This window comes from Pteropus medius, unplaced genomic scaffold (genome assembly GCF_902729225.1).
Source record: "Pteropus medius unplaced genomic scaffold, Ma_sr-lr_union100, whole genome shotgun sequence".
In the NCBI taxonomy this organism is placed as follows: Eukaryota; Metazoa; Chordata; class Mammalia; order Chiroptera; family Pteropodidae; genus Pteropus; species Pteropus medius.
Window position 1 is genome coordinate 11,340,492 of NW_024354911.1, and position 27,490 is coordinate 11,367,981.

The 27,490-nt window shown below is 33.1% G+C and overlaps 1 pseudogene; it reads right to left on the bottom strand.

The window, feature by feature from the left end:
- Positions 1-1,401: 1,401 nt before the first annotated feature.
- On the bottom strand, positions 1,402-27,359 carry LOC120597842 (methyltransferase-like protein 9; annotated as a pseudogene).
- Positions 27,360-27,490: the final 131 nt, after the last annotated feature.

Here is a 27,490-nt window from a genome sequence, read left to right on the forward strand (position 1 = left end):
TCTTACTTTAGAACTTACTTACCTGTGCTAATGTACTAACATCAATCAAAGTGATGCTCAGAAGGAACTAAATAGCTATAAACTCTCCCACATGTTTACTTTTTGCTGCAGCATAGAAAATGCGAGCTTCATTCTGTACTGAGTTTTAGAGTTATGACCTAGTTTATAAAGGAGTCTGAGGGTGAAAGCATTTTTATATTCATATCCCTACATGCTCTTTAATTCTAAAGCAGTCACTATTCAGTATCATTATATCACAATGTCTTTTGAAGTGAGATCTGTGAACAACTAGAGTCCTTCAGGCCTCCTACAGAATTGTCTAAAATGCAAGGATCAGCCAATATCTTTTTGAAATTCCCAGTGAAGATGAGGAGAAAAGAGATTAGAAGTGGGACAGCAGTAGATTTTGTCTCATAGCAACTAGTTGACTGCCCTAGTACTCTGGACCTCATATCTCTTCTTCCACACCATATGCTCTTCTTGCCATCTCTTTTCTCTGTGAATTGTAAATGACAAAGAATGAGAGTGCTCTACTGTCTTGGAGAGCTGATTTTAAAGATCAACTTTTTATGAACTCTTTTGCTAATGCAAAGGCCAAAGGCATTCTGGAGAAATTTAAATTCTAAAAATGGCAACTACTGATGTATATTGGAGTTTAAACTATGTGGAAGTATTTCGTAAGTGGTAAAGTACATTTACATTGTAATGTATTAGTTAGTTGTTTACTTGACACTAAGAATAATTTGATTAATAAATATTATATATATTCATCAGCTGCTTATTTAGTCATTAATTTGGTGGTTAGTTCAATTTCAACAGTGCATTAAAGTAAATTCTGTGTGTTCTTCCACATTTCTTTGAGAAGAGTTTAATTTTTTTTAGAGTTTGTACAAATCTTTAATAGTACATTTTCTTTTTCTTCGAATGACCATGGAACTTTCAGGTCTTGTCTAGGAGAGTGATAGTGATTAAGTATCTACTTGTTCAAAGGCACTATGTATTTCTTTTTTTTTATTATCAAAAACACTTATTAGCATGATTAAAAAGATTTTCTTGAATAATGACAGAATTTCTGAACATGAAAGGGTAGCAGTGGTTATACCTTATAACCAATTTTTGCAACCGAATAGACATCTTTATTTTTTTTGCCAGTCTTCATTTTATTAAAAACAATCCATATTTTTTGGTTCTGTATGAAGTCATGACTATTGCTTTGACTGGGAGTGAGTCCCCACTGCAATTAAGTATAAAAAATATTTTCCATAATTGGAGTGAGACCGGCATTACTGAGTAAGAGTTGATAAAAATGCTCAAAGAGTTGAGTTTTCGATTTTCAAAATTATTCTTTTTATACAGTACAAAGAAATTATTAGTATTTTGGTTTTTCAACTTCTTGCTTGTTGCTTGGAATGAAAGTCCCCAAAGGCCCTCCCTTAATTTAGTGGAGAATGCAGGCCTTTTTCCAAAGGGTACACTCTTGGGTAGGCTGTGAAGACTCTGGTCTCTGAGGGCTTATATTGGTTTGAGAACAAAGATGGCATCACCTAGAACATAGTAGTCATTGTACATGTCTCTTTCACACAGGTACAGCAGTCTGGTGAAAGCTTCGATAAAAAAACCAGCTTTTCTGAAAACTTCAGTTGTTCATTTTGTTCTTCCTAATTCTGTCCCTTGAGTTCCAAAATTTCTGATGGTTTCACCCACTTGCTACCTACATTCTCCACACAGGGATGAAAGGGTAAGACTAGGCAGAGGATGACCCTTCCTCCAGTTGGTTCCAAGACATTTCTGATGTCTTTTAACAAAGTCAGGGGCCAATCACAGCAAATTCAAGCAGCTGATGTTATCATATGGGAACCTAGTATTCTGCCATTCACTTATATGAAGCACTCTATTTTTTCTGACGCTATCATATCATAGTTTCAGACAGCTCAGTGGCATAAATTTCTTCAAAATGAGGGCTCATAATTTTTGTGCCTTCTCCATCTCTACCACCTAAATCAAGAAGTATATGGGTTTTCCAGTCTGGATTAATTTTAAGCAGTCCCTGAATCTGATCTGGTGAAAACACAAACATTGAGTCTCTTCCTAGCCACCCATTGATAGATGTTCTAGGCATAAACAGGCTAAAAACAGATAACATACAGAAAAAGATATAACAATAAGTAGCTAGCCTGATTTCTCAATGCTGTTGTTTAAAAAGATCTGTATTCCTTAATCGGGGTAACTCTGAATACAGCCTGGAATTTAAACAATTTCTCTCTACATTGCACATACACCACTGGTGGTTCTCCTTCCTGCCACCCACGCACCAACTGCCTGCCCAGGCCGTGCATCTTGTTCACCTACGGGGAGCATGAACAGGCTCTGCAGAGACATCCTCTGAGGCAGCCATACCAACTCCAGGCTCAGGCACAGTCAGCTACCAGGAGTCTCATGCGGGACCGCGGTTGCTCATTGGAATCACTGCCGCCCCGCAAGACCTGTTGTGCCCAACTTGCCTATCCAGACCCTGCAGGGACAAGGTGCACAGATGGGACCAGGCCACCAGCACAGCCTCCACCTCCCCCTTCCTTTCTGCTGCTAGAATGCCACCACCTGTGACGCGAGTTTCCACCCTAAGCATTTACTGACAGGTGGGGAGGGGGGCTGGCATTATGTATTTCTAATAAATGCTAATAATATAACCCAAGTGCTAATAATATAAACCAAGAAAGAAGTTCGAAACTAAAATTAAACTTAAATAGGTGTTTATTTAAATTACTCATTTAAATAATTTTTTTGTTCTTCTGATTATAAAAGATAATTCATAGCATAAGCAATAAAGATATATGTATGGGAATACATTTCAACAAGGCAAAGATAGAAACTCAGAGGCAAAAGGGAGAGAAACATGTTCTAAATGAAAGAACAGAACAAAGCTGCAGAAAAAAAAAAACTAAACAAAATGGAGACAAGCACTCTACTAGATGCAGACTTCAAAACACTGATTTAAGGTTGCTCAATAAACTTAGAGGAAGAGTAGATGAATTCAGCGTAATCTTTAAGAAAGATTGAAAACATAAAAACAGAGATAGAAAACATAAAAAAGAATCAGTCAGAAATGAAGAATATAAAACCTGAAATGAATACATTAGAGAGAACCAGTAGATTAGATGAAGCAGAGGATCAAATTGGCTATTGGAAAGATAAGGTGGCAGAAAACACCAAATCAGAACAGTGACAAGAAAACAGAATCCAAAAAAAATGAGGATGATTTAAGGCAGTGGTCCCCATCCTTTTTGGCACCAAGGACCAATACTACTATGAGAATCTAATGCCTGATGATCTGAGGCGGAGCTGAGGCAGTGATGCTAGTGCTGGGGAGCAGCTGCAAATACAGATGGAGCTTCACTTGCTCATCCACTGCTCACCTCTGGCTGTGTGTCCCGGTTCCTAACAGGTCGCAGACTGGTATTGCTCCGTGGTGCGGAGGTAGGGGAATCCTAGTTTAAGAGACCTCTGGGACATCAGGTATACCAATATTCACATCATAGAGGTACCAGAAAAAGAAGAGAGAGAACAAGGAATTGAAAACCTATTTGAAGAAATAATGATGGAAAACTTCCCTAACCTGGCAAAGGAAATCGATATACAAGCCCAGGAAGCACAGAGTCCCAAGCAAGGTGAACTCAAAGAGGCTCACAGCAAGACACATCATAATTAAAATATTAAAGCTTAAAGACAAAGAGAGACTCTTAAAAGTAGCAAGAGACAGCAGTTGAAGAAAAAAGTACCTACAAGGGAGCTCCCATTGACTGTTAGCTGATTTCTCAGCAGAAAGTTTTCAGGCCAGAAGAGACTGACATGAAATATTCAAAGTGATGAAAAGTAAGGGCCTACAACCAAGATTACTCCACCAAGCAAAGCTATCATTTAGAATCAAAGGACAGAAAAGAGCTTCCCAGACAAGAAGACCTAAAGAAGTTCATCGACAACAAACTACTACTATGAAGAATGCTGAAATAGAACAAGGAGAAGAAGAGATCAAATATATTAATGATAAAATGGCAAAAACTACATATCTATCTATAATTAAATGAAAATGAATTAAATGCTCCAGTCACAGATAGGGTGGCTGAATAAGAAAACAAGACCCATACATATACTGCCTATAAGAGACTCACTTCAGATTGAAAGACACACACAGATTGAAAGTAAAGAGATAGAAAAAGATATTTCATAAAAATGCCAACAAAACAAAACAAAGTTGAGATAGTAATACTTATACCAAACAAAACAGACTTTGCAACAAAGGCTAAAACAAGAGACAAAGAAGGAGCCAGTGATCCCACTTCTGGATATTTATCTAAAGAAACTCAATATATTACTACTTTTAAGGCACATGTGGATCCATATATTCACTGCAGCATTACTTACAATAACCAAGATATGGAGGCAATCTGAGTGTCCATCAGTGGATGAATAGGGAAAGAAGAGGTGGTACATATATACAATGGAATATTTCTCAACCATTAAAGAAAAAAAAGGAATCTTGCCATCTGCAACAACATGGATGGTCCTAGAGGGTGCTATGCTAAATGGGGTAAGTTAGATAGAGAGAGAAAAAAGATTCACTTACATGTGAATCTAAAGAACAAAACAAACAAAACAGAAACAGGCTTACAGATACAGAGCACGTTTTGATGGTTGCCAGATGGGAGGGTTTTGAGGGAGTGGGTGCAAAAGAGGAAGAGATTAAGAAGTACAAATTGGTAGTTACAAAATACTCATGGGAATGTAAACTATAGCATAAGGAATATAGTCAATAATATTGTAATAACTATGTACGGTGTCAGATGGGTACTAGATTTGTCAGGGTGATCACTTCATAAATTATGTAAATTTCTAATTTCTATGTTGTACACCTAAAACTAATATAATATCACATGCCAACTGTAATTGAAAAATAATTTTAAAATATTGAAATTAATTTAAGAAATTTTTATTTTATATTAGTTTCAAGTATTAGTACATTGATTAGACATTTATATAGTTTATAAAGTGATCCCCCTGATTACTCTTGCTCTCATCTGTCTCTACATATAGCCACTATACTATTGACTATATTCCCTATGCTGTACTCTACATCCCCTTGACTATTTTATAACCACTCATTTTTACTTCATCCCTTCACCTTTTTCACCCAGCCCTCCAAACCCCTTTCCCTCTGGCTACTACCAGATTGTCTTCTGTATCTGTGAGTCTGTTTTCATTTAGTTTGTTTCTTTCGTTCCTTAAATTCCACATATAAGTGAAATCATATGATATTTATCTTTCTCTGTCTGACTTATTTCACTCCATATAATACCCTCTAGGTCCATCCATGGCATCCCAAATGGCAGGATTTCATTTTGTGTGTGTGTGTGTGTGTGTGTGTGTGTGTGTGTGTGTGTGTGTGTCTAATAGTCCATTGTATATATGTACTATAACTTCTTTACCCAATTGTCTATTGATGAGCATTTAGGTTGCTTCCACATCTCGGCTAGTGTGAATAGTGTTGCTGTAAATGCAGGGGTGCATAGATTTTTATGAATTAGTGTTTTGATTTTCTTGGCATGAATACCTAGAAAGTGAAATTGCTGGGTCAAAAGGTAGTTTTATTTTTAATTTTTTCAAAAACCTCCAAACTGTTTTCCATAGTGGATGTACCATTTTATAATCCCACCAACAGGGTATAAGTGTTCTCTTTTCTTCACATCCTCACCAACACTTTTTTAAAAAAATTATTATTTATTGATGATAGCCACTTTGACAGGTGTTAGGTAATATATCATTGTGGTTTTAATTTGCATTTCTCTGATGATTAGTCATCTTGAGCATCTTTTGATATGTCTATTGGCCATGTGTATAACCAGTTTGGAGAAATATCTATTCAGGTCTTCTGCCCATTTTTTATATTAAATTGTTTTTTGTTGTTGAGTTATATGAGTTCTTTATAAATTTTGCATAATAATCCCTTATCCGATGTATTATAAGAATAAACTCAAAATGGAATAAGACTTACGTGTTAAAACCTGAAATCATAAAACTTCTAGAAGAAAATATAGGCAATAAACTCTCTGATATTGCTATTTGTAATTTTTTTTTCTGATTTATTTCCTTAGGCAAGGGAAGCAAAAGAAAAAATAAATGGGACTACATCAAACTAAAAAGTTTTTGAAATTATTTTTAACTAAACTATTTTATATTTAATTAATTTTGTAATATGTTTCAAAGAGTTTTCTTTCAGTTGTGATATGGTTTTTGACTGTCTTATCTTTTCCACCCTCTTCTCTTACTACACTTGTTGTCAAGTGTTTATTTAACAAATATCATTGGGATGTCTGTGCATTCTTTCATTCATCATTCAACAAATATTTGTTGAGAGCTTGCTATGTGCCAGGCACTCTTCTAAACCTTGGGTATATAGCTGTGAAAATAAGATAAATTTCCTACTTTTGTGCAGTTTATCTTCTAGCAAAAGAGACAGAATACACATAAATAAACAAGCAAATATAAAAAAACAATGCAGTGATGTGTTATAAAGAAAATAAAAGAAGGGTATAGAAAGTGATGGAGTGTCTTCTTTTTTTTCAGAGAGGGGGCAGGGGAGCTTTGAAACAAAATCTTAGGAGGAGCTGAGAGACTGAGCCAAGTAACATCCAAGGAAAAGTTGTAAATGAAAGATTAGAAGTAAGATCAAGATAAAACACTCTATTTATCTAGTAGGAAAGCAGCACTGAAGTTTTAAGTCACTCATTCAATTCTGAGATAAATCACTTTATTTTTTCAAAAGCATGTTTGATAGCTTCTTATTACATGATTGAAACAACTGCAGTACTGTAAACCAGAAATCTATTTTTCATTGAAAAACATTTTTTCATCTTTTAGGCAATTTCAGGTTGATTTTCTAAAATGAACTAAGATTTAATTTTATCATGATTATATTAAATATATTAAACTTTGCAGCTCATTTAGATTTATGAAGAGAAAGCCACATAATGAATTTGGATATGATTTCAGCTAAATTTGAAAGCCAATTTCTCAAGAAATGAAGAAGTGTGTTACATTACTTAGCAGGGATCACACAGAGTCAGCCTGGTTTCTCCAAGAACAGGTGATGTTAGAGTAGCTTCATTTTTTTTTTTTTTTGACAGAATTGCTAGGCTGGTAGATCAGAGGAATTGTAGATATAAAGCTTATCTGGATTTTATTAAAGTAATTGAAAGTTTCTTTAAGCTTGTGACGAGATTATGGGCTTGGTGTTAGTACAGCTATGTTTCTTGGTAACTGATTGATAGGATATATCCCAGTTTAATACTTAACAGATAAAGTTTGGCTTGGAGAAAGTTTCTGGTAATGTGGCTTAGGGATCTGTTCTTGCCCTGTGCATTTCAACAATTTTACTAGTGACTTAAATGATGAATTAGGTCAAAGTCATACTTGATATGCTAAAGTGATATGGCAGAGCAACAAAATGTTCTTCAGAAATAAACATTAAAGTTTTATCATTGGATCAAAGAAAATATCAGCTGCAACAAGAACAAAATACAGAATATATGACTTAGGAGAAGCATATGTGGAAACTAAGATTTTCATTTAATGTGGGTAAGCAGTTTAACGTGGCTGCCAAAATTGCCACCTTGAGCTGTGTCATTTGAAAGAATCGTGTCTGGAACACGGGTGATTCATGCTTTGCTCTACTTTGCATTAGCCAGACCATATGCCATTTTCAGTTTTAGGCACCAGGCTATATTTAGGAATATATTAGGGGAAAAGAAACCAAGGTAGTGAAAGAACTTGAAAGAGTATCACAAGAAGAAACATTAAGACAAGAGGATACTTCATCTATTAAGGAGATGTAACGAATATGAAGAGTGGAAAGGGAAAATAAATAGAAACCAAATGGAATCAAATTTAAGTTTAACATGACTGTAACCTAAGGATAAACTGGTCCAGAGAGTGACTGTATTAGTTTTTTTGGGTTGCCGTAACAAAGTACCACAAGCTGGGTGGCTTAAACAATAGAATTTTGTTGTCTCAGTTCTGGAGACAACAGGTCTGAGATTAAGATTTTAGCAGAATTGAATGCTTCTGAGGGTCAAAGGGGAGAATCTGTTCCACTCTCTCTCTTAGCCTCTCGTGGTTTGGTTGCAATCTTTGGTGTTCTTTGTCTTGTTGCATCGCCTCCATCTCTGCCTGTTCACATAATGTTCTTCCTTTGTGTGTCTATCTCTAAATTCGCCCCTTTTTTATAAGGAAACCAGTCATATTAAATGAGGGGCCCATCCTACTTCAGCATGACTTCATCTTAACTAATTACATCTACAATGACTCTATTTCCAAATGAGGTCACATTCTGAGGTTCTGGGTGTTAGAACCTCAACATATGAGTTTTTAGGGTATGCAATTCAACACATCACAGTGACTGATAACTGAATGTCATCCTAGAGATAAAGGCATACAATTTTTCCTCAGGGAGTTGTTTTTCTTTAAACACTGAGATCAAAGAGCTATGATAGGCTGGTTGAGAAATACATATTTAAAAAAAAAAAACACATTTTCTATTATTATTAAGAGAGTGGTAAATATTTTAAATAATCTGTAGAATATTTTTAATGATACTTACTATTTCCAGAAGTTGGTATAGTGCTTTATTACTTCACTTAATCTTCCTTACCACTCTAAGAAGTAGTTACCATTATTATTCCTATTTTTCCAGATGAAGGAACTGAGGCACAAAGATTAAATAATTTGTACAAGATTGTAGAACTTTATGAGTAGTAGAACTAGGATTATTAATATCAGTTTCATAAACTATATTTCATAATATATGGAGCTAGAGAAAGTCTCAAAATTTGATTTAAAAATGACTACCACCTTATTAAGAAATTATATAAATGAGTATCACTGATAAGTTCCTTTTCAAACTCACTAAGCATTGCTCACTATGGATAAGGAAATGTGAATATGCTTTAATTGTTATTAATATGACGATTCAATGATGGAGAAGCTGATATCAAAGTTGGGGAGTATTTTCAAGCTAAAAATCTTGTTTTTGACCCCTTTCCCCCATTCCATAATGTTTCTTTTCTCACATGTAGTTTTTACCAGAGTAGTGAATCAAATGGAATTGACAGTAGTATGCTATAACCCTTGGATGTATTTCAGCTGAGGAAGGTTGAAAGCCACTGAAATTTATTATTCCATGTTATTTTTCTAAATAATCTTTTGATTATTTAGAAATTTATTGTTCCATGTTATTTTTCTAAATAATCTTTTGATGACATTTATATATTGCTTAGCGGCATTATATTTAGAGCATTGTTTGGGAAGTTGCAATTTTGTCTTTTAATTCATACATATACAATAAAGCCTTGTAGAAGCTGACAACGAAGACTTTTTAAAACTTAAATTCATGAATACCACAGTTTTGCTTATCTATGTAACAACTATCCCCGAAAATAGTGACTTAAAACAAGAATTTATTACCAATTTCCATGATTCTGTGATTGACTGGATTCAAGTGATAAATTCTCACTTAGGGTCTCTTGTGTCGTTGCATTCAGATAGCAACTGGACTCGATCATTTTAAAGCTCAATAAAGCTTTCTTTTTTCTTCCACATCTAGTGATTTTGAGCTCTCTGGCTTCTCTCTGTCCAGCCTATGCCTTATTTTCCAGCTTCCACATGGCGTGGGCTTGTTATTGCATGGTGGTACAAAGTACTCATATGTCTAATGTAGTGGCTGACTTTCAAGATGTACAAAGTGTGCTCTTTCAGACCAATTGAAAACTATGCTGAAACTGTTATGGAATCACTTCCACTGTATCTATTGGTTAAAGTAGTTTAGGATTCAGATCGGATTCAGAAGGTGGATTGTAGATTCCACATCTTAATGGGAAAGTACCAAGAACATGTGAAATGGGATCTATCATTATAGACATTTTTGAGAAATATGATCTGCTGCAAGATCTATAGCACCCAGACAGACTTTGCACATGATAACAAGGAAAGAGAATAACACAAATATATTGAGATGTGTCTGCTACATAGATTCCTAGACTTCACTTGCCAGCCAAGTGACTTACTTACATTCAAGGTCATAAATTTTTGGGAGTCTAACAAGAGTGGTCAAAATTTCTAATTAGTCTTCTATTATCCAGTCCTTCCTGCTCAGAGAAGGCTGGGCAAAGAATCTTGAATGGATATCTCTTGGAGTCTATCAGTAATGGACAAAAATCCTTAATTGGTCTGCTTCCCTTATTATCTAATCCTTCTCTCTTAGAGGAAGCTGAGCACAGGAACCGAGGCTAGGTGTACAGTCAAGAGCTAGTATCCTGGCGTGGAATCCAAGTCAAACCCACAGTATCATGGTCAACCAAATTAAGGGACAAACAGATAGAAACAGAAAACCATGCAGGGTAGTAAGGACTAAAATTCAGGGGTAGGTAGGAAAACCTAAAAAATTATGACTTGCAAGATTAATAGTACCAATAATCATATAAATTTCAGAATGTTAGGATAGGCCTGACTGTGCTTAAGATCAGAATTGGTTCAAGATGTTGGGTTAGAGTTGAGATAATGGTAGGATTTTGGTAGCCCCAGCTAGGAGGAGAGGCCAGAAAGGATGCCAGGGAGGAACTGATATCTTTTGATTATTGATTTTTCTAACTTGCAACTTTTATAGCCATTGATGACTGATTTGTTATTGTCAAAGAAAGATTGAAAACAGTTATCAATCATTTTAAGTACCTGAAAAATATAGAATTCATAGGATGTTTTATTCATAGAATATTTTTATAGATGATACCACATAATTTTGATAGGCTAAACAGTAGAATGTAAAAGTATAAATATATTTTATTGTTTTATTCATACATTCTTTAGTTTCTAGTAATCTGAATTTTCTAAGAAATAAGTTTTACATGTGGAAATACTGTGAATAATATATACATTTGTGAGTATCCTGGATTGCATTATTTTTTTTCTACTACTATAGCTTATAATAGAACCACTCTATATTACCTAAAAAAATTGAACTTAGGTATAGTTGATTTAATTTGATGATTTTATCATCTTGTTAAACAATGATATGATATATCATTGCATAGTCTGGTTGACTTTTATACCATTGTTTGTGAGATTAATCAGAAGAAATATAAGGGCAATTTAGTTTCTGAATTTAAACCCACGCCAAAGTTTCAAATTTCTACAGAGGAAGTGCTTCCTGAACTTGCCAGAATAGGATTGGAATTGTTCTAGCTAGAGAAGTGTTGAATAATGATGAGTTTTTCTAAGCTCAGCTAATCTATTTTTAGTTGTAACATAGTGAATGAGAATCAAATCAGGCCTTCTGAGAAAAATGGCAATAGCATTAAGTGGCTATAGACTTTTAAAGAATAGCAGTTGCATTTGGATAATTCTTTTTTTCAATCATGTGAATCATTAGCTAATATTTTATTAATTAGAATATTGTTAGTAAAAAGTTCTGGTTTTATAACCTGAGGACAGAAAACTAAATCCAACCTTCTCCCTGTTAAGCTTTTTATATAAGAAACAGCACGAGTAATTAAGAATAAAATGATTCACAAAATACTTATAGCATGTTTCTTACCTTAGTGAAAAACAATAAAATAACTTATTTAGGTATTGAACCTATTAAGAGTGTGCATGCCAAAGAAATAAACCCTAGTTAACTCAAATATAAAAAATGGTCCTCAAAAATGAAGAGGATATGTGTGCATATGTGTAATACATGTTATATATAAAAATGTATAATAGTATTAATGAATTTTAACACATTTTTATGATTTTAAAAATAATAAACATGTAGAATTTATTGTGACTTTGAGAAAGTATTTGGAATTATTATATTGATTTTGCTTATTTATAATCTTTTTACTAATGAATATAGAATTACACATGAACACTGTTACTATTTTTCATTTTGTGGGTTTTTAAATAGTACATATCTTAGAAAGGTTTTATATTTTGTGGTTTTCGTTAAAAATTTCTCTGTTTTACAAATTTTTTAACTAAAAAGGCTACATTTAGGTCACCAGAGAAATTCTTAAATTTTCTCATTTTATAACTTTTTGTTTTATCTTCTCTACTTAGAATTTACATCCTGCCTATTTCTGAAAAGATTTGCAGTGGCTTGTGAAATTACACATAATGCAAAATAAGGGAATTAGGGAGAGAAATGAAAAGACATCATTTAAATATAGCAGAGGGAATGAAGTGAACAGACACCCAAGGTAGGTGAATGTTAGAACTGGAGCACTGAACTTGGCTCTAACTTTCCTATCAGCCAGGACAAAGAGGAAAATCTCATGAGATTGTAGAATTTTAATTTCTGACTAGAGAAAACATTTAGACATTAGGATTTTTTTTTTTAAGTTGATCTAGGTTGAATTTTGATAACTTGTCTAAGAGACATTACATTAGAAACAGAATAGGTATTATTGCTTCATTTAAGACAAACATACTCATTCTGTTCAAAGATAATTATAAAAATCCATATCTATATTCAATGCTTTCTTATGTTGTTCTATTTGGAAAGTAATACATGTGTATGGAAAAAAAAAATTAAACTTTCCAAAATGACATATAATTAAAAGCTAAAGTATCTTTAGTGTCTTAACTTTTTCCTACCTCCTCCTCTTTTAGCATTTTTGACATTCTGATTTAAGCTCCTGCGGTGGTTGTCTCTGTGACTCTAAATAATATGGTTACAAAAAAGAAAAAAGAAAAAAAAAAGATAAAAGAAACTAACTGAACTAGAAAAATTATATGGTTACACTTTATTTCTTGATTATCAAATTAAGCAGTAGTGATAGACTTTCTACTATTGATTAGGAATGGAGTTCATTTACTTTGCCAACATTTTTCTCCTCACTCTTTCTCTCAATTTTTAAGTCATGTTATTATATTTTAATTCTCTTATTGAGTAAAAGTTTAAATTGTACTTGTTTGTATTTCCTGACCCATAGTCTTGAGACAGTATCACTTGAATCCTAGTAAAGAAGAGGAAATCAATGCCCTTACACTTCCTTCCTTCTCTTTCCCCGTCTTCTTTCTCCAATTCTGCCAGTTCCACCTTACTTTTACATAATTTGTGTTCAAATTATAAAAGTTGGAAACTGGTGGCCAGAGGACCATAGCTAGATATTCAGAAGTATTAGGTCTGACCCACATGGCGACTCTTTATTTTTAAAGGAAACTGAATTAATAGCTAATATGTGAAAATAGAGATTTCATATGAATATTCACCTTTGTTTTTCTAGAAAAATGGAAGAGCTGGTACTATTGGGACCACATTTCTGTGTGTTTGTAATTGATTGCAGCAGTGTAATAACTTCCTTCTTTAGATGAAGCTTCTGTTCATTTCTTCCCAGTTGCTTTGATGCATTTACTTTACCTTCTTTCCCCTGTAAGCACCTGAGTTTGTCCCTTAGTTTTATTCTGTAATTATCATTCAATGGTCTATGCTTTGTTTTATTCAGTACTTAGTTTTATTCTGTAATTATCATTCAATGGTCTATGCTTTGTTTATAAGATGATTCTGTTCTCTGTTCTGGAATATCTCCTTGACTTTTTGTTTTAGCTTTTTATTTACTTAAAAAAAAATTAGTTCATCAATCATTTTATTTTAACCATAACAGTTATTTTCTGAGTGCAAGGTATAATAGAGATAATCTAAACCCCCTTGATTAGAGGGTTTTTCTGTTTTTACGTTTTCCTCTAATTTTCTGAATTATATGTTGCCTCTAAAATCATTTGTTCTTGTTTATTCTTGTCCATTTTGTTGTTGTTGTTGTTATTCTAATAGGTTATTTTCGGTTGTCCTTCCCAATTTGTAATTGTAGGACTGTGACTGGATTGACATCACTAGCACTTTTTCTCTTCTTGCCAGTTCCTTTTCAGCTTCTTTCTCAGCCCCTTCCTCCTCTGTTGCTTTACAAGTACACCTAGTACTGGTGGGCTCAGTTCTCCGCTTTTCATCTGTACACGTTCCCCAGGTGATCTCAGGCGTTCCTATGACTTTAAATAGCAATTGTGCCAATGTTTAAAACCTTCAGTAGTTTCGCTTTACATTTAGAATAAAGCTAAACTCTTCTCTGACCTAAAGAGCAAACATTATCTGGCTCTTGCTTCCACTTTGATCGCACTCGTACCTCTCTTCCCCTCATAGAGTATAATCCAGGCACAGTAGCCTTCTTCTTGTTACTCAAGCACACCCATCTGATCCTGACCCTAGGAATCTAGGTAGGTGAGGACCTCTGCCTAGTGTGCACTCCTTTTGTTCAACTCATGGTTATCCAGGCATCGGTTTTGGTGCTAAAGCTTTTGGTGTCTCTATTTTTCAGAGTACCTCATCTGACATAGCTTCCAAGTACCTTGCACTCACTTAGTAATTCTGTGTGTGGCCCCTATTGTGATCCTGATATTTTTCCTATTCATTTATAAATGTCTTTATAACTTTCACACCTGAATAAAAGTTCTGTGAGAGCAGATACCAGGTCCAAACTGTTTTCTATTGTGTCCATAGACCTTAGAACAGGTTTTGAATTTATGGCGGGTATTCCAGAAATAATTAGTTCCCTGTTTTCAGAACTTGTGTATATTTCTTCTCTTTTGTTCCTTGTTATTATAATTAGATTAGGAAGAGAAATAAATCTGTTTTCTCAGGATGCCATCTTGAACCAGAGGAGTCATTACGTGATGTTTGAATTTTTAAAAATAATTAATTAATTAAATTGAAGAAATGATTTAAATTTTCTTTTTTCCCCATCTACCTCCCCGCTTCCCCCTCTTCTCTGGTAACCACTAGTCCACTGTGAATTTTTTTTTAAGTAACCAAATAAATAGTAATTTTAGGAGAAAAATTCTTCTTTAAAAGATTGTTTTTTTATCGTCACGCACTATATATATACACATATATACATATATACACATATATGTATATATTTACTTATTTATTTATTTATTTATTTATTTATTATTTTGTGTGTGGGGGGGCTTGATTTTGCTTTTGGTACCTAAGTAGTGTAGAAGATAAATTATTTTTAATTTCTTTCCATAGGTAAGATTTCTGTAAAGATCACTTTGAAAAATAGATAAGTCATTATTTATCTGGATAATAATCAGAAAATATTACTCTCAGATTCTCCAAAGTGATTTTATGAAAGATATCTTAGGTAATTAAATCTAATTTTACTTTTTCAGACTTCTCTTGGAGAACTTTTCAGTAAAAAATGAATATCAGTAAGGAGACAATTTTTTTCAAATTTCTCAATGGGATTTTGAATTTAACTTGCATGATGTTTGGTGTTTTTCCTTGAAATCAGTTTGAAAGCTCTTATGTTTTAAGAGTTTCATTAAGTCAAGTGAAGATGAGTTTTGCATTAATTTGCTGTATGTATAACTGACTTTAAGGATGAATTATTCAAGTACATTATATTGAGCAATGATGCTAGCAGCTACTCTTTAAAGCTTTAGGTTCAATGAGTATATATATTCAATTTCTTCTTTGTGTTTCAAATATTGAGCAAATCTGTCCTTCAATTCTTCAATTCAATGAAGGAAATTTTCCTTTAACAAACATGGAAATTCAGAATAAAAGGAAAGTTGAATTTTATTGTTGTGTTAACATTTTTACTAAAAAAAGGAAAAATATAGAATTAATATTAATTTTCTGATAATTAACTGAAAGCAAAGTTAATGTCTTATAGATTTTTGAGAACGGTTCTGAAAGTTAGTAACTTTTCTGTGTGGTATATATTCCAACAACTGATTTTTAATTTGATCATTTCTCTGTGTTTTTTTTTTTTTGGTCTAAAATTTTGGTTTTATATGTAACAGGGCTGGAGTTTCATAATACACAATTTATTTTACACTATTCTTTCTCTCTATTAATTGGGCTCATTTCCTTCAGTTTTCAAAGACCTAGTTTACTGGATATCTCCCAACGCTTGAGAAAATGACATTTCTTCCATATATTGTCTCATATAGCTTGTTTTTCTTGTATACTTTCTGTTGTATACTGTATTTTCTTTTTCTTCCTCTTCCTTCCTCTTCCTCCCTCCCTCCATCCTCCTTCCTTCCTTCCTTTTTTTCCTTCTCTTTTTCCTTTTCCTTCTTCTTCCTTTTTCCTTCCTTCCTTTTTTCCTTTTCCTTCCTTTTTGTTTCTTTTCTTTCTTTCTTTCTTTCTTTCTTTCTTTCTTTCTTTCTTTTTTTTCTTTCATCTCTACTTTCATTTCCATTAATGTTTTGCTTTCTGATTGATGTTATAGGCAAGAAGATATTAATTTTTTCTTATAGTATTTTTTTTAATTTTAAATAGGAAAGTACTGGCACTCTAGCAGAGAGGAAATAGGAAAATAATCCCCTTATCCCCCCCAAAATAATAATTTCATGCTATGGTAATTCTTTTTATATCATAAATTTCTTTCTAAATCCAGCAAATTTGTTTTACTTTAAAAGCTCTTGGTTGCCTATTCCTTAGATTTCAATTGGCTTCAAGACTTTTGCTTTTGAGTCTTTTATTGCTCTCTTTATGTTGCAGATGAACAGATGTAATATTCCAAAGCTCCTGGGAAGAAGCTTTAAGAGGGCACAAGTTTTTGGCCACTTCTCTTGCTCTTACTTTTTTGCGATGAGAGCAGATTGCTTAAGACAGGGTATAAGAATGAGAAGACCCATTTAGCAGAGCCGCAGCTAATTTATAACATATGCACAATGCACGTGAAAAATAAATATTATTGTCAACCACTGAGAATTGGGGATTGTTGTTTGTCACTTCAGCAAAACTGACTAATACATGGGTCATATTTAGACCTTAACCTTTGAAAATATCTGAGTAAGGAGGATAAACTCAGAATTCTAAATGACTTATTATTGATGACAGATATCCAGTTATTGCACAAGTCTCTCAACTGGTTTCTTTGAATATCTGGATAAGAAGGACAAAGCTTAAGAAGGGTTCTCCCAAAATCATTGATCACATCTTAAATCTTTCTTATGTAAATTGTAAAACTTTGTCTATTAATAATTTATATTGTGCATGGCGATTTGGAAAGGCATCTGGATTGTAAGGAATAATTGTGTATTTTATTTTCTTGATGAAGCAAATCCTTACAATTTCACTTTTAAATTATTTTTAATTAAAATTTTTTTTAACTGAGTTCAATTTTACCTTTTGATGTTGTATTCTGGAACTGAAACCGACCCACAACATAGTAAATTATAAGGGGGTGGCTCTATAGTGTAGTGGTTAGTACATCTGCTTTACATATAGAAAATCCTTGGCAGCATCTGTTGGTCAGGGGTGAAAGAGGTGGGGAGGGTGGAATTAAAGAGGGGAAAAGATAAATAGTAAATTATGACCCTAGTTTATGAAAGAGCAAAAATTCATAGCAAGATTAGAATCGTCAATGCAATATGAAGATAAAATTTCCTCACATTTTCTAAAATGTAACTTTGGCAGTGTTTGCAAAGTTTTATAATCTCAGCATTGTTATATAGATCTTTATACTGTAGGAGGAAACATTGTAATTTTTATATTTCCATAAAACAAAGTTTTAAATGAGAATTTTGTTCTAATTTTCATAATTTAGTTTTAAACTATAACAATAATTTTAAAGTTGTTCTTTTGTATTTCCTTGTGGTCTATATGTGTCTATATTGGATAAAGAAAAAAAAATGTATTGGCAAGGGGAAAGTTGACATAATATTTGAAAGTTGACATAATATTTGACATAATAATTGGAAAAATTATTTTTTCTGTTTTAATTATCTCTATGTTAGTTTCATTGACTTTATCTGAGATATTGTGACCCAGGTTTAATATATGAATAATATATATTTTGTTTTCTCTTTTAAAGGTTATAACTACAAAGTTATAGATAATGTGCATTTATGATGATTTGCTGCCAATAACAAGGAATTTGATACTTGATTTTTAATAGAAATAATAATTAAATTTAAATTAACAGTAACTTTTTTGTCAATATATCAGCATAAAACATGTCAAATTTACAGCAAACTTAAAAAAATGTTTTTGTAAACATCTGTACACTCACCACCAAAATTTTTTTATCAGTGTTGTACTAATACTTGCTTTATCCTATATCTATCTATCTATCTATCTATCTATCTATCCATCATCTATCATCTATCTATCACTGTAAACATCTACCAATTCATCTTTTTTGTTGGGTACATTTCAAAGTAAATTGCCAGTATCGGTATGCTTTTTCCCTAAATACTTCATGCGTATCATAAAATAGAGTTCACTATTTGCTTATACTCTTTCTTTTGATGTAAAAGTTAGGTAAAATATAATGCACAAGTGTTAATTGAACATCAGTAAAGTCATGACAAATGCATATACTTATGTAATCCAAAACCCTTACAGAGTATAGAACATTAACTTTACTCCATAAAGTTCTCTTATGTCTTTTCCAGTCGATCTACACTCTTACTGCCTAGAGAATTATAATTGCTCTATTATTTTTTTTTCCATCATACAATAATGTTTTACCTTGGCTGGATTGTAGTATAAATGAAATCACACAGTGTGTACTCTTTTGTGTAATGCTTCATTAACGCAGCATTATGTTTTGAGACTCACTCATGTTATATGGGTAAGATTGTTTTTATTTTTATTTTTTTGACTAATATTCTATTGTATGAATATATAGCAATTTGTTTATTCTTTCTCATATTGATGGATATTTGGGCATCTTGGCTGTTTCTATTTTTGTATATCGTGAATAAAATTACTATGAGCATTTTGTATAAGTTTTCTTTTGTAAACATATAGTTTTTTAAAAACATTTTTATTGAAATTGCTGACTAGCAGTGTAAGTATATGTTCACTTTTGTAAGAAATTGTCAGAACCTTTTCCAATTGCTTAAACTGTTTTACATTCTCATCAACAATACATAAAAATTCTTGTTACTTCACATGCTCACCAACATATAGTATCAGTCTTTTTTGATTTTAGCCCTATGTTGGGTGTATAGTTATATCTTATTATAGTTTTAATTTGCATTTACCTAATTATTAATGGTTGTGAATATCTTTCCATGTGCTCATTGTCCATTTGCATATCTTTTGTGAAGTATCTGTTGAAATTATTGCCTATATTTAATTTTTTTTTCTAGAGCCATTTTAGTTCCCATTTCATTGTCTGACTTGAAATACATTTGTCTAATCACCTAAATTTTAAGATAAATATAAACTTACTAGTTTCAAGGTTATGAGTAAAGGGAAGAATATTATCATATCTGTGGAATTTCTGATGATTTTGCAGTCTCATTTATAGTTGCCAAAACTGTTACACTATGTCTTTGACCATGGTGGTAATTTGGATACAAATGTTCCATAACTTCACTTTTGAAGACATGTTTTTAGGCCTTCGAAAATGCTTATCTTATTTAGAAAAAAATATAATTATGTGTTCCTTTAGGGGGAAAAAATATATAATTGTAAATGAGCTACTGCTAAATCTAAAAAGAAGGTATTTGTACCAATAAATTTTTTTGTATCAACAATTTTTCTTGTATCAATGTATGTTGATACCTACAACTTTTCTTTTTTTAATGCCTACAGTACCTGGTATTCCCATCCAGGTACTAACCAGGCCCGACCCTGCTTAGCTTCTGAGATCAGACGAGATTGGACATGTTCAGGGTGGCATGGTTGTAGACCCTACAACTTTTTCTAATGTAATGTCTATAAAATATTTCTATAGAGTTATTACACATGTTCTGTTCTTTAACAAACTGTTTGTCCTACTTTAAAATATAACATGGGGATTTTTTTCCTCCTCCTCTTCCTTTTTCTTTCTTTTCTAATAGTAGTAGTAGTACTACTTGTAGTAGTATTCATCATAATCATCATCATCATCGAAACTGAGTTATTAATTGCTCACTGTGTCTCAGATAATGTGCTACATGCTTAAATACATTATATTATTATATTATATGAGATAAATCTTAATTATTCCTGATTTTATAAATGAGGAAGCTGAGACAAGGGCAAGTTGTTATTTGTCTGAAGTCATGGAGCTTCATATGATACCCAAACCTCACCTTTTCTGCCTTTTATTAACTGTAATGTGCTGCTTTAGACATCACAAACTCATAAAATTTGAAATATGAAATGATTAGTTGTGCTATTATACTTGCATAAGTCACTCTAATGGGTATCAAGAGTGTTTTATAGCAGGGGTCTCCAACCCAAAGGCCATGGACTGGTACCAATCTGTGGCCTGTTAGGAACCAGTTTGCCTGCAAGGCAGGAAGTAAACAGCTGGCGAGTGAGCCAAACTTCATCAGTATTTGCAGCCGCTCCCTAGCATTAGCATCACCACCTCAGCTCTACCTCAGATCATCAGGCATTAGATTCCCATAGGAGAACCAGTTCTTAGTGCCAAAAAAGATTGGGGATGGTTCTTTTATAGGACATTCTATGGGAGTATTCTTGTTTGACTTGTCTTTGGGCTTCAGAATCTTAACTCATTGTCGATTGTACTCCACCTAGTCCAGGCATGTATATATAATAATATCTGGAAAAATTATTTAATGACTTATAAATATAGCAGATTACCTAAGACTGAGTACATTATACAGCATATGGAACATACAGTAGTAGAGAGCACGTACTGTGTGCTTGGCATTCTATTAAAAAAAAGCTGAATAAGTTATAACCTTGCCCAATAAGCTTATAATTTAATGAGGGTTACTAAGGCGTGCACAGAGAATTTCTATATAATATAGTTAAGTGCTATGATAGTGGCAGTAGATCGTATATTCTATATCCTTGGTGTTTCAGATAATATCTTTTAGTCTCTGATTGCTAAGATGTGGGTGAAATATATGGTTAGGAATTCCTGATGGAAGTGTTCACTGATTTTGATTTTACATTTTATAATTTTGCCTAACCTTATTTGGCACTGGAATGGTTAACATTAATTACAGAGACTTCTCTTATTAATCACTACATAAAATTCAGCATTTAAAAAATACTAAATCTTACATATTAAATCTGTCTCTTAAGAGAATGAGCACAAAATTTTGATTCTGTTTCTCCACAGCCTTTCAGGCCCTATTCTTACTAAGGATTGGTTGTTCTGTTTGCCCTAGGCTACTGAGAAGTTCATATCCTGACATGAGTAGAGACTAAGGCAGAGAATGATCCTAGGGAGTAAGGGACATAGAAAATATGAAATACTTGGATTCGTTATTGGATTTCATTGTGATAAAGGGCAATGAAACATGCCCTGTATCTGAAAATGGGAAGCTAACAAACTTTATTTTGCCTGTGGTTCATTTGGGGTGCTTGGAAATTTACTATCATAGGGTGATTTAAAAGGATAGAAAATGTAAGGATAGTGAGACTGAATGTTTATTTTCGGAGCATTGACTAACTTACAGCATGAACAGGACAAACGCAGGTCTCAAAATATCTAGCTCAGGGGGCAAAAGGAAACACATTATGTAATTGTGTTGCAGGAATTCCTTTCTGCCTGCAGTTGGTGCCCTGAGAATGCTGAAAAGAAATTTCAAAAATTGATATTTAAGAATATTTTACATTATATTTTAACAAATATATATGTATGAGTTGTGTGTGTATATATATGTGTAAACAGAAATAAAAGTTTCCAGAAACAATATTAACCATGATAATGTTCCATTCACCATGACATTTCCTATTCTATTCTACTCTATTCTACTCTATTCTACTCTATTCTATTCTATTCTATTCTATTCTATTCTATTCTATTCTATTCTATTCTATTCTATTCTATTCTATTCTATTCTATTCAGGTTTCCAGAAACAATACTGCAATATTATGATATATAAAATATTTAGTCTTCATCTACAGTTCTTGGCTCATGGTGCCCTGAACTCATGGAATTTCCTAAGTATCTTTTAGAGTATTTAGAGTGAAAAATGTGTATTTTGTTAATGAGGTGACATTTAGAAAGAACCTTAGGATAAATGCTGTTTGCCTAGAGAACCAACCTTGTGATTTGAGGGTTGAAACTTTCAGTTCCAAATCCCTGACTTCCTGGGAAAAGAGAGGGGCTGGAGATTGAATCAATTGCCAATGGCCAGTAATTTAACCAATCATGCCTACTTAATGTCGTCTCCATAAAAACTCAAGAGGATGGGGTTTAGAGAGCTTTCAGGTTGGTGAATAAGTAGAGATTTGGAGAGAGTAGTGCAGGAGATTTGGAGAATAGCACACCTGGAGAGGGTATGTAAACTCCACTACTCTTCCCATGTTCCTTGCCCTATGCATCTCTTTCATCTGGCTATTCCTGCGTTATATCCTTTTTACAATAAACCAATGATAGAAAAATAACATGTTTCTTTTGAGTTCTGTCAGCCATTCTAGCAAATTAATCAGATCCAAGGAGGGGGTTTGGGGAACCTCTGCTGATTGGTCAGAAGTGCAGGTGAGAACCTGAATTTGCAATTGGCATTCTGAGTTTGAGGAGTGGGTGGAACCTTTAATATGTGGCCAGTTGGTCAGAAGCACAGGTAACCTAGGTTTGCATCTGGTGTCTGAAGTGCATGTGCATGTGTGAGTGAGCGAGGGGTTGGTACAGTCTTGTAGGACTGAATGTTTATCCTATGGAATGAAATGCTTTCTTCAGATAGATTGTATCAGAATTGCATTGAATTCTTGGATACCCTGCTGGTGTCTGACAAGTGTTTGTTGGTGTGGCCCCCTGCACACACACACACTGCAATTGGATCCCAATTTAAGTGCTAATACTTGTAATGCTCCATTCAACATATTTTCTTTTCTGGTCTAGTCTAGTCTTTACAGTTATAAATGTAGTCACTAGACCATATTAGAAGAGAGAATTATTGAAAATTTGAAAGAGGGTATGTTTGAAAGACAAGCATAAGGACATTATAATCATTTTCATTTCTCTTCTAATAAATCCATTCTTCATTCACTTCTAACTTCCTTTCCTTCCTGCTATTGTACTCCTATTTATACCACATAACTCTGCCTACAACTGGCAACAGCTGATTAGAATATGGATAGATACCTTGCCCTAAAGAAATCAATTCATAGGCCAAGTAGTGCTATTTACATGGCTGTTTGTTCAGATTCTTCTAAGATTTTGATAGATTTCTGTCCCTTTATAGGTATATTTTTAGAGTCAATTTGAAATTTCTCTTCCTTGAATTTAAAAATGACTTGACAGATAGACATGCAGATCTTTCCATTGCTGTCATTAAAGTTCAGTTAATCCACAGATGTAAAATGCTATCTTGTAGACTATATAATTACTCATTGACTATTCAATATACTATGGACTATGCCACTACTTCTTTATTAACATTGGCCAGCAAGTTTTATTTCCAATTAAATTCCATAAATTTTTATTTTTCTAAGTGCTTCATCCCCTCTTCAGACAATCAAACAAATAAGATGATATTTTCTGAGTCAGATTCTGTTTTTGCTGGTTAAGTAGTCAGTAGTTTTTATAGAGTTATCAGCAGGTTATAACATCTCTTCAGACTGTCTTGTCTTTTCTTCTTTCATGGCTTTTGGTTTTATTGGATGGACCTTGTATTTTCAACTTAAGCACTTTTTCCATGGAAGGAGTCTTTGATGTCCTGACATGTCCAATGATTTAATATTGGAAAGAATTTCTAGCCTGTACCTTTTTCTCTTCATAAAGCATGAATTTGGGGGCTACTCCACAACCCTAAAGTTTCTTTAATATTTCAGAAAGTGACTTAATTTGAGAACAGAATAATATTAAGCATCTCAGATAACTTTTAAACATTTCAAAAGGTTAACTTAAGGTTAATTTTTCAGTTTCTAAGGCCATACAACTGTACCATTTTGGCCTAAAGCCAAATATTTAGATACACTGTGAAAGAATCTCATTCTGAATCTCACTCAATTAGCTGTTTTCAAATGCGAAAGGAATACAGAAATTTAGTCTCCTTTGTTAAAAGAGTAGATAAGAGTTTTATTTGCTAAGTGGGTTTTGAAAGAAAATTTTGGATAATTTTTGCCAGTGAGTTTTACAGTGAATATATTTTCTGTATTAAAATTTTTGAAATAGAGTTTAATTTATTTTTTAAAAAAATAAATGAGTAAAGTAACTATACTAATTAGTTTGGAAGATGTCTTTGTGTCCATATTTCTATAGAAATATTAGAACTAATTATTTTATTTTAGGAGAATTACATTAATGTACTATTTTTGATAATATTTTACACTCAAAGATTTTTCTTTTCCCCAACCTTCGCTATTTCTTAAGATTAAGAATAGACTAAATTTCCAAATAATTTTCAATTATATTTCCATTCTCCTGGGGAGAGAGGATAATACATGCCCTCATGCTTCATCTTTGAGGTAAAGTCAAGAGGAGAATTTTGATTCCAGGCAATCTAGAACTAGCATCTCAAACTTTTCTAATAAAATTTTTTCTAACTTTTATTAGAAAGTGATTAGGGGAATGAATTCGTACATGAGAGAATTTGGGCTATACATTCTGTTTAATTTTCACTTTCTCCTTTTTATTTATTTTTATTTTTATTTTTTCTTTCCTTTATTTTTAATTAATTAATTAATTAACTTATTTTTTTATGGTGACATTGGTTAATGAAATCCAATAAGTTTCAACTGTACATTTTAACAGTAAGACATATACATATATATATGTGTATATATATATATATATATATTACCCTGCATGTATATATGTGTGTGTGTGTGTGTATATATATATATATATATATATATATATATATATATATATATATATATATATTACCCTGCATGTTCACCTCCCATAGTTAGATTTCTTTCCATCACCACCTATTTGACCCCCTTTACCTCGTCTACCTCCCTTTTCCCTTCTCCTCCCTCCCCTCTGGTACTTTCTCCTTTTTAAACTTGCTGTACTCTCTTATTTGTAAATAATAAATACATATTAGTTTTATAATCAAAGAAAATATTGAAAGAGTTTTCAGCCTAGCTCTTTTCATTAGAAGATTAGTGATAGTTATTAGAAGCAGTGATAGGAACATCATTTGTTCATTTTTGCTGTGTATACTTTGACTTTGAATCAGGAAATAGAAGTACCACATTTTCTACTTCCCCCCTTGCACATAAACATTTCATGAATAAAAAAAATGGTTGGTACAGGAATTTTGATTTTGCCTGTGTGTGCCTATAAAAAATTTCTAAGAATACAAAAATTAAGAATGTAAACCAGCCTCTGCTTGCAAATCTTCAAGTGATGCTCTAGAAAATGCAGCCTATTTATTTACTGTTCCCCCACCACCACTACCATGTAGACTACTATAGTTCCAGAGTTAGCCTGGAACTATAAAATACAAGAGTTTAAAATAATAATAAAAAATTTCTCCTGCAAATTCTAATAGTCTTTGATATTTTTTAAGATGACACAAAGAATGTTCTTATTAATAGATTTTTAAATCTTACATTACAAATGCCTATAGGATTGGGTAATATTTTACTCACATTTAACTTCTGCAATTTATTCTATAAGATTCTTTGGAGTTCATTTCTATTTTCTTTTATTCTGGTAAGAGCAACTTGGTTTTTCTAAGGATTTACCCATTCCTCATTTTGTGTAATCTTTGTGGAACTAACAAAGTGTCCTCCATACTCCTGAAAAAATAATGATCGTTCTACCTAAGATAAGTCAACCAGCATCTCTCTCTCAAGAATTTAAATTTTGAGTCATAAAATGTTAAGGCAAGAAATAGTTGAAGATGATTTGTTATGGGGTACAAAATAAGGAAGTGTCGGTACTTTTTCTACTATGATTCCCAGCATTGCTGTGGTTCTTACTTTTAAAAAGCCTGATGTTTCATATTTTCTTCTGATTATGTGAACTGTTCTTTTCCTTGTCTCACATTCTTTTTAAATTAAAAAAAAAATTTTAATGAATCCGTTCAAAGCTGGGATTCATTTATTTATATAAAATTTTAAAATTACAATTGACATTCAATATTGTATTAGTTCAGGTCTATAGTATAGTTGTTAGACATTTATTTAACTTATGAAGTGATCCCCCAGATAAATCTAGTGTCCATCTCACACAATACATAGTTATTATAATGTTATTAACAATATTCCCTATGCTGTACTTTACATCTCCATGACTGTTTTGTACCTGCCAAATTGTACTTCTTAATCTCTTTGTGATTTTCACCTAGCCCACTAATTCTTCTCCTCTTGGAAAGTATCAGTTTGTTCTCTATATCTATAGTTTGTTTCTGTTTCGTTTAGTAATTTACTTTTTTAGATTCCAAATTTAGTAAAATCATATGGTATTCGTCTTTCTCTGACTTATGTCTCTGAACATAATACCCTCTAGATTTGTCTATATTGTTGCAAATAGTAAGATTTTACTTTATTTTATTTTTTTAGTGAGGTCAAGTAATATTCCATTGTGTATATGTACCACAACTTCTTTATCCAATTGTCTGTTGTTGGACACTTGGGTTGCTTCTGTATCTTGACTGTTGTAAATAGTGCTGCGATGAACACAGGGGGACATATTTTTTTTTCTAATTAGTGTTTTGTATTTTTTATTTTTTTAATTTGACCTTTATATTTGAAAACAAAACAAGTATACAGAAAGCCACACCCCCCTCCAAAGCTACATAAACTACTACAAAATAAACACCCTTATAACCATCATCCAATGGAAGAAATAGAACTTCTGTAGAAGAAAGAAATAAAATTGCCATCCCGGAAGTCCCATTTACCACCATGTGTCCCATTTCATGTTCAACCCTTTTCTTCACAACATAATTAACCAATATCTTGGAGATTTCCAGTCAAGATGGCAGAGTAGGTAAATAGTGTGCTCGACTTCTCTCACAACCACATCAATATCATGACTAAACTACAGAACAGCCATCATTGAGAATCACCTGAAATGTAGCTGAACAAAAAAGTCCTACAATTAAATACATGCAGAAGAAGGCACCTTGAGACTTGTAGAGGGGTGAAGATGCAGAACTGGCTGGTCCCACACCTGCATGTTGTGGTTAAAAATCAGGTAGGATATCTTGGCTTCAAAGGTCTCCCAAGAGGAAGAGTCTCAGCTCTATACCAGGCTCCATGGCCCAGAGTTTCAGTGCTGGAAAGAGTAGTCCCCACAACTGCTGCCTATGAAAAGCAGAGGAGATTGTGGATGAGTGAGGGCTGCTGGAGTCTGAAGTTTCCTCTATGGACTTACTTGCTGATGGACTCACTGATTGAGTTCCAGTGCTGGCTTAGCAGTTTGAAAGGCACCAGGGACATTATGGGGAGAAACTAAATTGTCTGGCTTCAGGGCGAGGGCTGGAGGGGCACCTTTCTCCCAGGCAGAAGTATTGGCAAAAGCTATTGTTTCTTTATTGAGCCCTCTCTCATCTCAGCTTTCAGATTCATAT